This window comes from Pogona vitticeps, chromosome 5 (assembly GCF_051106095.1).
Source record: "Pogona vitticeps strain Pit_001003342236 chromosome 5, PviZW2.1, whole genome shotgun sequence".
Lineage (NCBI taxonomy): Eukaryota > Metazoa > Chordata > Lepidosauria > Squamata > Agamidae > Pogona > Pogona vitticeps.
This window is the reverse complement of record NC_135787.1, coordinates 139,585,761-139,598,713: the sequence shown is the minus strand read 5'-3', so window position 1 is coordinate 139,598,713 and position 12,953 is coordinate 139,585,761. Positions and strand designations below refer to the sequence as shown.

The 12,953-nt window shown below is 38.0% G+C and overlaps 2 long non-coding RNA genes across 2 annotated transcripts in view; both read left to right on the top strand.

The window, feature by feature from the left end:
* The window catches only part of LOC110079986 (uncharacterized), a 38,123-nt gene that overhangs the window by 17,071 nt on the left and 8,099 nt on the right, over positions 1-12,953 (top strand). The window lies entirely within an intron of this gene.
* LOC140707377 (uncharacterized) lies at positions 948-1,873 on the top strand. Its single transcript, XR_013537042.1, has 2 exons — positions 948-1,079; positions 1,825-1,873. It is a non-coding gene; the product is annotated as an uncharacterized LOC140707377 (long non-coding RNA).

Here is a 12,953-nt window from a genome sequence, read left to right as displayed (position 1 = left end):
TCAGTCCTGAAGTAGAACAGGTTAGTCCCTTTTAGGTCTCCTGTCCATCTATATCATATGTTTATGTCGTCTTATTTCTGGAGGAAGCGAAGGCCATAAACTAGCCATGAATATAATGGTGATGAATGATAATTCTTAATTCTCTTTCAGTTTGCATTTTTAATTTAAAGTTCTCCAGTGTATCTCTCACATAGGGAAGTGTGGACTCGAAAAACAAGCCAAGTTCTAGAGCAAACTCCAAAAGTGTTTCTGTAGCTAGTATAGTACTGTAATTGGTCATATATGTGGACCAGTAACTTATTTCTTAGACTAGACTACTCTTGAGGAGACTGGGTTCTAACTCAGCTAAATAGTTGTTTTTCTGGGCAATTAAAAATCAGACAATGATCTACAATTTCTGGCTAGCTTTAATAGCAAAGACAAAAGTTAAAAGTATGTGGGGCCTTTCCCCTTATTGTTCTCATAGTGTATCCCCTCTACATACGTTGAGAGCACATCCTCTGCTTTCTTCATTGGCTTTCAGGGTCAGAACTGGAAGTACTGGAAGGAATGTGCTACTTTGGCTGCTGTACACAGTGAAGCATTCTAAGCGTCATAGACATGCAGAGGCCAAACTACCGTTAATCTGGCTCAGTTGTGGAGCTGCACAATTGTCTGGGCAACCTGTGCTAGAGTTGCTAGATTTCATGGTGCTACCTGAAGCCTCAGGGAATTGCTATGGTGCTTCATGTCCCCAGTGGAGACAAATCTCTGGGTGAGTGATTGGGGAGGAGGAGAAAGTTTAGTGTTTGGGTGTGAGGTATGTTTAACATCTGGGCATCCAGTTCCATCCATTCCCTATAGGTGCCAGGGCTTAAGTATTGACTCATCATCACAAAGTTGTTTTCAGGTGTGTTGTACTCGTTTTACTCCCAACTCTTTTCTGTCTATATCTGTGTTACAACAAGGACCCACCCAGTAATCACAAAGATTGAGTCTCAGATTTTGATGGTCTTGAAATCTGAGATGCTGCTGACTTGGCAAACCTGGTCCCTGTCCACCTGTGCGGCTCCAAGGCTACAGAGAGACATGCTAATAAGGTCAATGTATAAAAGTTAATTCTTTTAAGTGATGGTCCATCATGGAAAACTTCAGGTGAACAAGTAGCCCAAAGAGCACTTATTGTAAAATAAACTGATACTAAAATTCCCCAGATAAATTAAAGTTGGTTTTCAGGGTATTGGCATTTTAAGAGAAGTTCAATATAATACCTGTTTTAAAGTCATCAGACCATATAACAACTATTTGGCATTTGAAAGCCAAGAAATGCATATCCCAAAAAGTGAGTCTAAACCCATTTCTTTCTGAGAGTAATGTAAGTCCTGAATTGATTCCTCAGAACTATGCTAAACTTCAGAAGCTTTTTAGATCTTGGCTCTAATCACATTTAGCCTGAGTCGTATTTAGCTTACTGAGGCTTGGTTCTAAGTAGAGATTTAGAGGATTATACTGCAGACTAATTTGAAATGATTGGTACTTATTCCCTTGGATATACAATATGTTCAGCTTTGACTGTCACCAAACCAATTTCTACTCATTAGTAGCTTTCAGAAATTAAAAAAACTGCTCGAAATATTGTGCAAATGTTCCAAGATCAAATTTTGATTGTGCTATTGTAGCTAAAATCTGTGAAAAGTCAAATTGCCACTACTTTCCCCAGTAGTTCTTCCAGGAAAGTAAAATAGCTAAAGGTAGTCAAAATTCCAAATGATTCCAGAATAAATTTGATTGTAATGTTTTATATACAATGCACTTAACTTATTTTATTTTTATTTATTTTATTAGATTTATACCCCGCCCATCTAGACCAAAGGTCTACTCTTGGAAATAAATCCCAAGAACAAAGATAAGATTGAACTCTGGATAAAAAGAGCTTTATAAGAACGAGCAAGAATTATATAAATAATGTTTTGCATTTTTTAGTTTTGTTTTAAAATCCATATTTAAATGTACATGAAACCTGTGTATAACTATGCACATGGAACTGCTGAAATGCTTTTTTTTTTTCCAATTTGGCTCATGGCCTTCTGGTCCTTACCAAGATTTCTTCCTCTCTGCTCAAATAAATGAAAGTTGTACTACAGTCTCCATTATAATTGTAATTGGCCCTGTCTCGGTTCCTTTATCAGTTTTCTTTCATAAGCATGAACATCCTGGTCAGAAAACATAAGGATGCATGCTGACGTTATAACACAGCATAAGATTATGCTTGTCTTGATTAGGTCTGTATAATAGGTAACTCTCCTAATAGCCAACTCAGGTGGTGGAGGCTTTCAAGAATGGAGACAATGGCACTACTGATTTTAACAGTAAAGTCTTGTAGTAGCTCTGAGATTGTTAAAACTACCGGAAAAAATCCTTTAAAAAAATTAACCAACAATTCTCAACCACACAGTATTGAAGGTCAGTTGGAAAAGAAATGTGAAAATGAGGGAAGGTGCACAGTTATCAGTTAGACGTTGAAGTATGTCTGCTAGAAATTGCAACACGAGGCAGTAATAATGCTTAACAGACATTTGTTTCCTGTCACAGTTATTTCTCTGTAATGCACAACAATTTGTGCACAAATAGCCTTTATTGGCTTCTGTTCCTTTTGAGTTATACTGTATGTACAGTTTGTTTACCTGTTTTTAAATTAAACTTTGCGTGCAAAAGAAAAAATTACCTTCTAAGTGGTCTGCAGTAATGGAAGCAGGAGGAAGTCATGTAGCCATGCCTAATTTTTTTAAAAAGCTTTGTCAAGCTGTAGCTTCTGGAATCCTCAGCTAGCTTGATTTAGGCACTTCATATGAAACAGAATAATCTTAACAGCAAAATCAACGGTCCGCAGAAACCGTGTCTATTTTCTAAATCTATAATAATAATCCTTCTGTTATTATAGAATGTTTCTTCAATCTACACAAAGTTATGTGATACTGATGTAATTTCATAGTGTAAGCAAAAGAGATGAGTTTAAAAAGCATGTCACTTGGTTCAGTGTGGTTGTTTTCTACATGAGGCACGGTACATTTTCTCATGAAAAAATCCCACTAAGGGATAAAATGTTTACTCCACACTGAGTGATGTTTCCATGCTTGTGTTTTTAACTCCCAGAACAGAGCCTACCTACTGTCTGGTGCTTAAGATGCTTTCTTGTTAAAAAAATAATAATGCAGCAAAATGAATCTGATGCTGAGGTTTAAGTGAAAAGATTAACACTGAAGAATGTAAGGAAGCCAGCAATTGAATAGTAAAGTGCACCTGGAAAATAAAAAGCCTCTTGCTTTTCGTAAATGTGAAGTGAGAGAGGGAACAGTATTGTGCAGGCTTGGAAAAAGCTGTTTTAGATATTCATACATGAAAAGGTAGTGAAAACTAAGGTGACTTTCACCGCGGCCTCATCTAGTAAGAGATGTGGATATTGTCCTTTTTGACAAACATGAATATGAGTAAGTGTATGTCCTAATGTCTTGCTCTCATTGTGAACCTCAATCAGAGAAAATAATTCTGCTGCTTCATAAAAATATAATTACTTCACAATGTTCCAATGAAGCTACAAATTAATCAAATACAGGCAAGGAATATATAATGGCTATGTATTTTTTATAAAGTATGATCATTGTTATCTGTTCCTCAGGGAGTACTGTTTCACATTTTTGGTGGAGGAAATTTTCTTTTACGGAGAAACTGCTTTTTGTTACAAGTACTATTTCTGACATTTTGATATCAGAAGAATTTAGACATGAAGCTGGCAGCTCTTGGAGGGCAGGTGTCACCTTTCACAGCGTAGCACTCAGAAGAGTAGCTGTAATGCAAATGTGTCTAATAAATTTGTAGCTGATCTAACATAATTTAAAGAGCAGTTTAAAAATCCAAAGGCAGTGAAGATGAGCCCTGGTAGCAAGTTTGTTCCCAGATAAAGTCCAGAGCGGAAATAGCAGGCCCATTTGCAGTCCACCGTCTCTGTCTGTGATTTTGAAAGTCTCCAAGGAAACTGTTCTAAATTCCCCCTTAGAGAGTGTTTGATGCCAAGGCTGCTATTGTGTGCCTGCTTACCAGGATACAAGGCAAACTGAGGATTATCCACTTTAGTCTCTGCAGCGATGGAGCAAGACTCGGGAGAATCTTGGGTTTGAGTTGTTGCTTGGCCATGGAAACTCACGGGAAGATGGACGGGGTGGCACTGGTAAAACCACTTCTTAAATATGCAATTTACCTTGAAAGCCCTATTTAGATCACTATAAATCAGTTTGAGCATGACAGTCCATAACATTACAATGTGAAGAAGTGAATTCAGCGATGAGACTTATTACCAAGTTAATGAATGTATACAATAATGTGGTACAACAACTAAGGATCAACAGATGTTTGCTGTGATTGTGAATAAGTGGACTGTGTTCCAATACCTTCCATAAGTTCTATTGATTCAAGTGTGCTGGCTCTAGTTGTGACTTACTGTAGTGTAGCAACTTTCTGCATTATTCAACAGGATTTCAGCCGACACAAATGTGCTCCAACCCATCATCCAAGCCTAAAACATATGCATGTGTAATAATACGTTTGCAAGAACACTAGGTCTCACACAAAACTTTAAAGAAGTTCACATAACCATACCAAATAAAGAATAATGTAATGCTGCCTGATTTAATTTAGAATTATCAGATTTATATATTATGTATGGATGACGTCTTCTGAAAAAAATCCAGTAGTTTTAGTTCGTGAATGATGTAGCCACTAGAAAGTGGATGACTATGTTTGTGTCACATTTTCAGATTCAAAAGAACTGCATTGTCTGCTTGTTTTCCTGAGATTTAGTTTAAAATGCTGCTACACAGCTCGAAACTCTGGTGTTTTCCCATAAGGCAGGTGGGCAAAGGGCTTTTTTCATCCATCATACTTGTCATGGAGTGACTTTCTTCATCCAGATTTCGTCTGCTGCCAGCATCCTTGTATTTTAGCTGTCTTTTTAATACTTTGTTGGTGCTCTTTTTAAACCACTAAGGCTTTTAAAGTATGATATCTATAAAGTATTGTCTATTCATAATCTCTCTGCTCTTTTATCTTACTGGGGTTGTACACTTTTATTCTTATATTGTGAATGATCATGGAATAAAATATTTACATATCACCCTTGTTTTTTAAAAAATAAATATATAATTCAACACTGCTTTGGAATTGAAAAGACCTGAATTCTCTAGATGGCTGAAATATAGGAGAGGAAAAAATCCTTTGATGATAAAACTGGGGAAGAGGTTACTACTGAAATCATTCTTACTCTTTTTCAGATTAATATGACGATCCATTAGAGTTACTGCCAGCCTGGCTTCCATCACCTTAAATAAAAATGAGTCTACAGCGGTTTTGCACTGGAATTGTCTTTTCTTCCCATTTATCTTACTAATTTGTCTTGTGGCTTGCTCATCATCAAAATAAGCTTCCTGGCATAAATATTTTTGCTTTATTCTATAATTTCATTTTTATTCTATAGGACAGAATTAAAAACATCCATATTACAGTTCAAACGACATGTGCATTTCAGAAATCTGGCAGTATTTAAACAAAACTTTCCAAAATAAGCAATTTTCACCCCAAATATGAAGCTGCCCCTTTCTCAGTCTTGGTACATGTGATGTTTTATGACTTTGTTTTCATTTTTAAGACATACATCGTCTTTAATTTGCAATGTGTTTATTATATTTGGTTATTTATGCATGTAAAGGTTCAGGATTATGCAGTACATTTATCGCATCACTAAAAAGTTATAAATCAGCTATGCTTTTGAGGTTTACAGAGTTATTCATATAGCAAAGCTGGTGTAGAACTTGGGGTTTAAGTAGTCTTCAGTCCAAGAATTGGACAGAAGCAAAGGCCATGGAGTCAGATTGCCAGGAAGGCAAAAGGCAGAGTACATGCCTTTCTTCCTTCCCACTATATATACTCACAAAATCTTAGTGATGTAATAAAGGTGTTGCTTCTACAAATGAACCACGTGACTATGTTTTGTACCTGTCTGTACTTGTGGCATCCTTTGATCTTTGGTCTGTTGGAGAACAGTATTTATTCCTGATGCAGACTAATCAGGTGACTCAGAGGCTGAATTAAACATTGCCACAAGCCTGTAGAAGAAGGTGGATATTGAGAACTCCCGTTTCAATTGTCTGAATAGCTCTGTGCAACGCCCTCTGCTGTTGTGAAGACGTCATCGTTGAGCTGAATGGGAGAACATGCTGCATGAATTCATGGCATAGGTATCTGAAGCAATTGTTAAGTGGATCTGAGCAAGTAATCGGAAAGCAGGTGATGCGTTAGGCAACAGTAATTTTCCTAAAATGGCCAGCAGACACAGGAAGAAACAGGTTTTGTCTTGTCATACCCATACCATAATTGCCACTGTCAAAATTGTTGCCTACTAAATTACTGGTATGTGTTCATAGTGCTTCTGTTCTGCAGGAAACTGAAGACCAACTATACCATGTACAATGCTACTCTTACAATCTAGAGCAGGGATGGGTAACTTCTGGGTCTCTCGATAGTGAAACAGAGCTTTAGCATTCCTCCCCATTAGCTGCACTGCCTGGACTCTTGGGAGTTATTCTAAGTGTTACCTTCAAGCAGGCTCACCTCTGTCCTAAGCTAACACTTTAAAGAGGAAGGTGTTTACAGTCAGTGTAGAGATTAAATGTACATAGGCTAATATTCATACATAAATGGTCATAATGTGCAGGTACTACGCACAGGACAAAAAAGGTAAGCCCTCCCTGCATGCAGTCTCAGAATCTAAAAGTGATGCCACCTATTAATACATGTACATTGGTGTGAAGGATGAAACATAACAGTGACATACACAATCAAGTGGGATATCCAGTGTGATGCAATGGATAGAGTGACAGACTATAATTCAGGAGGCCAGGGTTCTAAACCCTGCTCAGCCATGGATATTCACTGGGGAAGTGGATTAGGTGTTTGGGAGTTTAGTTACCCATTGTGCCTCCGTAACAGACTAGACTGCAATTCTAAAATGATTAATGAACTGAAAGCGCTTAATTTATGCAATTTTGGTTTGTGTATTGATAATCTTCCCATCTCAGGGTGCTTAGAAGTTCATTTAATTTTCAGACAGCAGAAAAGCCTGTTCATATAAGCATTATTCACAGAGTATTTCCCCCTAGAAGGATAAATGTTGCTGTCAACATAACTGTAAAAACTCAAAAATAATAATACAATTGATTCTTGTTTAAAAAAAGTAACATCATAACATTGTATTGATGTAAATGAATTCAGAGACTAACATAAGAAGAGCCCTGCTGGATCAGGCCAAAGGCCCATCTAGTCCAGCTTCCTGTATCTCACAGTGGCCCCACCAGATGCCTCTGGGAACACACAAGACAACTACAGTGGTACCTCGCAAGATGAGCACTCCGTTTAACGACGAATCCGCATTACAACAAGGTTCTTGCGATTGCAAAATGACGTTTTGAATGGGGGAATTTAACTGTTTCGGGAACTGATTTTCGCTTCCTGACTATCAAAACAGATGATTGTTGGGTTTTCAAAACGGCCACCGGGTGCTCAAAATGGCTCCCCACTGCGTTTAGGAGCCATTTTTCGCTGCACAAGCACCCAAAAATGGCTGCCCCTGTGGAGGATCTTCTCTGGACGGTGAGTTCTTAGCCGATTGTAACACATTAACCAGGTTTTAATGCGTTTCAGTGCCTTTTTTATTTTCGCTTTACGACGTTTTCGTTCTACAGTGATTTCGCTGGAACGAATTAACTTTGTAATGCGAGGCACCACTGTAGATACCTGTCTCCTTATACCACTTGCCTGCATCTAGCATTTTGAAGTACCTTCCTTTTAAGGCTGGAGATTATACATCCCTATCATGGCTTGCAACCTGCAGTGGCTTGTAACTGTTTCTGTATCCCCTGGTACACATTATTCCGAGGGGGGGGGAGCAGCTGTAGGGAATGTCTGCCCCTCTCCATGGTGTTCGGCTACTGTTACATTCAGCCTTTACCGGCATGGCCAGGAGGTTGATATTGCAATACAATGATATCTGGAGAGTTACACATTCTTCATCTCTGCTCCAGACCATCTTGAATCTTGATTTCATAGATAATAAAAGACCAAATAGTTTCTTTTCTGCTTTCCAAAAAGTTATGGGCTTATTTAGTCTCACTGTCAAAATAGCCAGTTTCTTGGTCATATTCTGCTATTTTGCACCACAGTAAATCTGCATGTTTTCACAGAACTGTATTCCTTCCTTAGCTGGCTTATATAGATTATAGTTGACCAAATAAGGAAGAATATCACAGCTAGGGACTTCACATTCTATTCTCTTTCTGTATTTTGCAGTACTGTCCATCAAGGACTTGAGTGATGGTAGAAATTGACTTTGAGGGACGGGAGAATTTTGAAATTTCTTCAAAAGTTTCTCAAAAATATGACTTGTTACATATAGTGAATTGTGCTCCTTGGTCACAAGAGCAGCTTAATTTTGGCAACCTTAAACTCAGCTTTGACCTGTGGTTCAGTGACTCCTACATTTTTTGTTTTGTTTACAGGTGTGCGATAGTGTGTCTGGAGTTACTGTGTTATTACTATAAGAAAATTAAGAGTAAGGCTAAAGATGTCAAGAGCTGCTTTTGTGCTTTCTAAACATTCTAAAATATTAAAAACCTCTTTAGTAGAAGTCAAAGCCTTGGAGGAAGAATTTGGAAATTATTGTATGAGACTCAATGTTCTTTTACAATGAGCTTTCTAGTTTCTGGCCATCTATCTCTGTGAAAGTATGTATGCGAAAACATAACACTAGGTTGTCTGGATAGGATAATCTCCAGATGGATCACAGCAGTTTCCATCAGATTGACACAGTTATGCCTCGCCCCAAAAGAGCTTCATTGCCAGAGACGAAAAGAACATGACTCAGATAACTTTTTAATTCTGAAACAAGAGGAACACCAAATACTCTAAAAATGGGGCATGTGATTCACTCATACTCAACTTCCAGTCTGATATGGTAGTCATTTCTATTGTTTGTTCATGTTCAAGGAGATCATAGAATTTCCTATCTGCCTTTTTATGACATCTACACAATTTTCACACACATGCATTCCTTGGATCAGATATGATGTTCAGGAAATATAATATGCATAAAGAGTCATACACAGTAGCAGTAATGACAGGCATAATTAATTGTAGAAATAACCTTGTTTTGCTGGTAAACAACAATTTCCAATGACAAGGAATGCTGTCAGAGAATTATGTAGGGTTCTTTTGCTGCACAGAGAAAACATTAACAAATATTTCCATTTCTTTCTCAAAATATGGCCTATAAATGGCTTGTTGACAAATTAGTAGGCCAAAGAAGTTCTGGCTCTTTTTCAAGAGCTGCTGAAGCATTGGCTGAGTATTGAAAAAATACCACAATTCAGTAGTGGCAGTTCATCTACTATTAATATCTTCTGTGAATTAACATTTATATAGAGAGAAAGGGGTAAAAGGCTAAACATTAGTTTTATTGCTGTTTAGGCACTGGAGAAATCACTAGTTTCAAGCTGGTTTATCATCTCACATGAACACAAACATTTCCCACCTATCCACCCACATCATAAGGAAATTTAGCAAGTTCATTGTGATTTGTGTCCTAATGAGCATGATTGTGATTTTGGGGATACTCCAAGACACATGAATAAAAGGGTGATTCTTTCTTGAAAGTTAAAATTTTACTTGCTCATCAAATACTTATACCAACTTTCATTAAAGGTCTCAGTTCAATTGCCAAAATGACCTAAGAAAATAACCCAAAACAATGCAAAAAACAAGTTGGCAAAAATGGACTTAAGATTGCTTTAAATAGTTTTGATGTTTATTAGGTCCCAATTTTTATAGTTTTATTGTTAAATCTCTTTGTAATTATTTTTAAAATGATTCTCTTGCTTAATTTGTTTTTAGTTATGTTATTAGTTGCTTTGAGTACTGTTATAGTGGAAAGTTGAGGCACAAATATATAATAAATGCATAAATAAAAGACAACGTAATGGGCTAGTTTGAGATTTAGTTGGGGTACACTCACTGTAATCAGTGGGACATAAGTTGAGACTTATTAAAGTTCTGTTGATTTCAGTCGGTCTATTTTAAGTATGGCTAAATCTGAATCCAGGCCAACAGCACTAATGGCTAAAGGCACATTGAAATTGAAGCATCTGTCTAAAGAGGCCAGAAAGAAATGCATCAAATGGACAGCATATGGAGGGGCCTCCTATACTTCTGAGGAAACAGTCAAGAAGGTTCTGCTTCGATTGGAGGCAAATCCAATCTTTAAATATGAGGGGGATGAGGAGGTCAGAAAGGCACTGATTTAAATTCTTTTGCACTGTTAGAGTGCACAATGGGGATGACAGGAGCAACAGCAAATTGCCTCTAATTAAAGGCAATTTCAGGTGTACACAAAGCATATACAGTGCAACAAGGTTGCATGCACCCCGATGTTTCAAGTAAATAAATCTTAGAACTAGAAGAGACCCTATGGATCATCAAGTCCAGCCACTGTTAAGGAGACACAGTGAAAAATCGAACTCCCAATGTCTGGTTCTGCAGCCAGATCCCTAAACCATGGAGTGGAAGCCTTTAGTCAACAGCAGTGATGTCATCCACATTGTGCACACAGCGCTGTTCAACAGGATTTCAACCGCTATGTATTGAGGAGTGAAGGAAACCTGATAAACAGAGATATTTATTAAACCCAACATATTTAAGAGTATTTTCTTTAGGAGCACTGATCTTTTCTTGCCTGACTTAACTAACGAGATGCCTTCCATAGTCATCCCATCTATTTTGGCTGGATTTTGTTGCAGTTTATTTATACTTATCTAAATTAAAGATACACTCTTAATCCTTCCAGGGACAGCAATAGTTAACACAGATGAAAATGATAGGTAGATGCCACCAACATCCTGATGATATTGTACTCAATAACATCCATCCTGGGTTCAGTAGAGGTTAAAAACTTGGAAAACTAAACTTGTCCCTTTGGATTTCCACAAGACAAAATCCACCGTGAAGAGCAGCACACTTCTAACACTACACATGCGCACAAAATTCTCTGGAAGAAGGAGTAGATCTAATGCACAATGTTCATCCCTATGGTTGTGTCAGAACGGCAGTCTGAAAGGATATGCTGGTTCATTTTATCAAAAGCTGCAGAGAAAGTGACAAATAATCTATGGAACTTTAAGAGTTGAGGCTCTCAGAAATACTGTACATGAATGCTCAACATTGCACATAAATTGTAAGTTAAGGATGTTAACCTTCAGAAAGTGATAATAAAAGTCTCTTCAGCTCTTCACCCCCTACTTAAAAATTGACTGCCAGAGCAACTATATGGCATTAAGCCCTGGCCAATGTACAAAAATCAATATCTTTTGGCATACATTTTTGGAAGGGACTACATGATAAGGCTGGGAAAACCCTTGTCTGAAACTTTAGGGAGCCATTGCTTCCAGTTTGTCAGCCATACTAGGCTAAATGGGTTGGTCTGGCTCAGTATAAGGTTGTTTTTTCCTATGTTCAGTTCCACCATAAAAGGGCAGAGAGGCCTTCCTTCATTGTAAAAAAGACCTGGAAAAGCATGGACCAGCGCTAACTGTTTCATGGGGTAAGATTTGCCAAGGGAAAGGGAGAGCAGGTTCTCTTGGACGGTTGTGCCAAGAGAGATGAGCAACACCTAGGAATGGAGGATTTGAGTGTGTGCCATTGGTGAGGAGGAAGCAGACTTTATTATCACACTGCTTAATTCCATATGGTAATTACTTCCCTTTGAAGTTCCTACTACAATATGCCACGTTCCCCTTCCACAGTAGTATTATTCTTTTGACTTCTGGCTTGCTGTGCTGTGGAGCAATATCTGCCATTCACGAGTGAGTGTGTTAAGGGACTTGGTACCAGAGCCCTTCCTGCCCTACCTTTCAAATGCTACATGTGACACAGTCATCAATAAGGCCAGTGATGGCTGAGGGAGATTGTGGTTATTCATGATCATGCATTGCCCCCTCTCCATTATGTTGCCATTTTGTCATCATACCATGCAGGAATACAGACAGCAAGTCAAATATTTAATGAGGCCAGAGTCTGGCACTGGGGTACCAAGCTATGCATCCAGCATCAATTGTGATTTTCCTGGGTTTTTTTACAGACACCTTTTGTTATGACAGCACACACGGTCAATGCTAAGGATAAGAGTACACCTACACTAGAGAGGAACTTGGAATAAACAGGAAATAGTAAGGTTTAGTGGCACTGAGATAAAGGTAAGACTCTGATAGCAGAGTGAGGGAAACCTCACTCTGCTATCATATATACAGTATAAAGCATGCATAACACTTAACAAGGCATTACACAACACACCCGCTGTTCCCCTTTGAGCAGCTAGGCACAATTTCTGTGTTGGTCTCAAATCCGTTAGGATCTTACAACTTGGAGTAAAACCAGCATCTAAGCAAAACAGATCTTTGAAAATAATCTCTAAGGCAATAGGTCTGTTTGGTCTCCTGGGACATGCTGACTTATCTGTGCTATTTCTGCAGTGTATTCAGCTGGTGCTCTGAGGAGGCATGGGATTCAAAATTGTAAGGCCTATAAAATATGGGCTACCTCTGACATGCAAAGAAATACACACAATCTTGAGATGTTATTTGTTATTTCTTCCTCCTTGTATGTCTTTGGTGATAGATGTGTTTCATTAGGATTAACCCATATGAATCTGTGTAAAATATCCTGATTTTGAATGTTCTTCATTTTGCTTCTTTAGTGGTTGCTATTCCCTGCGAGAAAGATTCAGTGTGACTGCTCTTCTAGGATCTTTGTTTGCTGCAGAACATTTGTGTAGTGCTCTCTTCCTCTTTCTCTTTAATATAATAAGTGATAATTAGACCCTT